The sequence below is a fragment of the Caloenas nicobarica genome, chromosome 1, assembly GCF_036013445.1.
Source record: "Caloenas nicobarica isolate bCalNic1 chromosome 1, bCalNic1.hap1, whole genome shotgun sequence".
Classification (NCBI taxonomy): Eukaryota; Metazoa; Chordata; class Aves; order Columbiformes; family Columbidae; genus Caloenas; species Caloenas nicobarica.
In genome coordinates, this window is record NC_088245.1 from 186,795,484 (window position 1) to 186,798,429 (window position 2,946).

Sequence of the window (2,946 nt, forward strand, 5' to 3'; positions counted from 1 at the left end):
AATTTGCAACTGCAATGCAGAGGTATAATATCTTAAAATAACATTAACCCTTGGAAGCAATGCTCCTTTCTGCGGGGACGCAGATGGGTCTCTCGGAGCCAGGCCTGACTCTGCACGCCCTTCCCTGTGCCATCAGAAAGCACGGACGGGCTTTGCCGCAAGCCCCCACACGGGCCCGATTTGCCCTGGTGAGAAAAATGTTGCCAGTGCTGCCTGTGTGAGCAGGTTGCGGTGGATGTGAGCACTGTCAGGATGTAACCTGCTTGTAAGCTGCGTGCAGGTTACAAGCGGCTCAGCCCGCAGTGGTTTATATTGTATAGTCTGATGCCATGTCATAGAATAGAATCATAGGATCACTTTGGTTGGAAAAGACCTTAAAGACCAACAAGTCTAACTGTTAACCTAACACTGTCAAGTCCACTTCTAAACCATGTCCCTAAGCACAGCATCTACACATCTTTTAAACACCTCCAGGGATGATGACTCCAGCACTTCCCTGGGCAGCCTGTTCCCATGCCTGACAACCCTTTCTGCGAATAATTTTTTCCTAATATCCAATCTAAAGCTCCCATGGTGCAACTTGAGGCCATTTCCTCTTGCCTTATCACTTGCTACTTGAGAGAAGAGACCAACACTCTCCATGCTACACCCTCCTTTCAGGTAGCTGTAGACAGCGATAAGGTCTCCCCTCAGCCTCCTTTTCTCCAGTTTCTGTAGGAAAGCCAAGGTTTTTCTTGTCTTTTCACAGCAGCCAAATATTTTTGCAGCTCCTGGGCTAGCAGGTGTCCAGGAAATAGTCCATGTGCTTTGCCTGTGCAGAGGCAGCTCTGGAGGCACAAGCAGGACACATGTGGCAATGCTGGTGCTCTCCGTGCACAGAGTGTGCAGCTGGACCAGGCTGCTCGGCACATCCTGGGCATCCCAGTCAGTGGGGAGGTGACACGGGTCACCCTGGGCACATGCCACATTTGAGCCATTTAAAATCCAGCACTCCTCCGCAGAGAAGGCTGTTACCTTGACACATCAGGGACAAAAGCAAAGCTCATCATGTCTGTCACTGGGAGCATGGCTGAAGCAATCCCCCGCCTGGCAGGAACGGCAGCGCACAGCCCTGCGCTAATGCACCTACACCTGCCTGTCACTGCCAACCCAGAAGTTCTCTGCACTCCCCAGCCGAGACCTTGAGCTGTGTCCCCTCCTTCAGACCCATAAACCCACCCACTGACATGCAGGGAGTTTAAGAGCCAGCTCTAGAAGCTGAAAATGAACACACACAAGAGGCCCAGAGCCAACTCCCTGGTGCCCGGTGCCCCACAGGGTGGAGCTGCCCCCCAGCCTTTCCCGACATGCCTGGCCAGAGGAGACCATGCCCTTCCACCTGCCACCCATGGGAACAGGGTGACACCTGCAGCCCTTGCCCTAATGCATGGGTAGGAGAAAGGTGGGAAAGGTGGACAGCTCAGGGGACACCAAGGCTCAGCCAAGTGTTCCCGAACAACAGAAACATCTAAAAAAACAATAGAAGTGGAGGGTTAAATACCAATTTTGAAGTGATTTGCTTTAAGCAAAACCACCAAAGTAGGGTGATCACACTGAACTTGTGTATCCCCAACAGCATCTTCGGCATTGCCTGGGAACTGCTCCTCTTCCTCTTCAGCAGCCGGAGTTACCTGGGGGCTGAAGACAAGCAGGGTTACAGAGATGTAAATAATAACACAGAGCTCCAGTGCATGGTGACAGCACCACTGTTGCTTTTCACAGCAGTGACATACCATCTGCCAACCACACAGATGCATCCTGCACCATGTCCATCTTAAAATGCGGTGACAGTAGAGGAAAACTGCTTTGGTAAACTTCTTTCAAACCTACTCTATTTATTTATTTTAAAGGAAGCAATTTGTATTTTGAGTAGATCACTAAGTGTGTGAAGGCCTCAAATATTCAGATTAATGCTTAGGTTTGGGGTTTTTTTATATCTATCATGAGACACGTGCAGCTGCAGTTCAGAGGAGCATTCAGCATGTGCCTTATCTTCATTGACTTCAGAAGGATTTACACTTGTGCTTTGGTGCTCTCCTAGACAGAAACATGCTCCTGGAGCCTTATGGTGGGTCCACATGGTGACTTCTCCCACGATAAGAGTCTACTTAAAACAAAAACTAATCAAACAAGCAGTCTTGCGCCCTCAGATGCCTGGGGAGTTTAAACTCACATTGTAAAGTGCAGGTTTGTCCTAAGGGTGCAGACACCATGCTTCACCATCCCAAAAAGCTGCTTTTCTTCTTGAATCTCAACTTGTCAAATGAAAAATAAACAAACTAACAATAATTTCAGCAGATAGTATACGTGGATCTCAGGAATTACTTAAGCGTCAGATAATACAAATGAGGTAGCAATTCAGAGCTCAATACGAATAAACACTTGCCTGAAATCTGTTCCCTGGCTATATAATGTCAAGTCAGCCCAAAATTTTAGGCACAATATTACTTGATTTAAACTGCCTCCTTTGCATTTTTTCCCTCTCACTGCTAACCAGCATTGAATGTATTGGGTTTTCAGATGCTTTGCAGGGTAAGGGGATTCTCTGGCTGGGGCTGGACCTGCAGTGACAGGTCGTGGTCCCCTACAAGGCAGGGTGCTGGTGGCCAGGTGGCACGGCCCCCTGACCCAAACCTGGCACTGGTGCCCCTGGACCACAGCACTGACCAGCACAGATCTCCCAGGGGAGTCACCTCCACCTGGGGCAGCTGAATGCCCAAGCAGGGAACCAAACACACACCTCCTTCTGCGGCACCAGGGGAAACTTCAGAAATCCCTTTCTGCATGAAGTTAAACAAACCCTGAAAATCAGATCGTTGCATGGGGAGCCTGTGGGTGGGCTGCGCTCGCCTGCAAAGCCTGGGCGCTTCTAACTCCAGACAAGGAGAGAAATTTTAACCTGCCGCC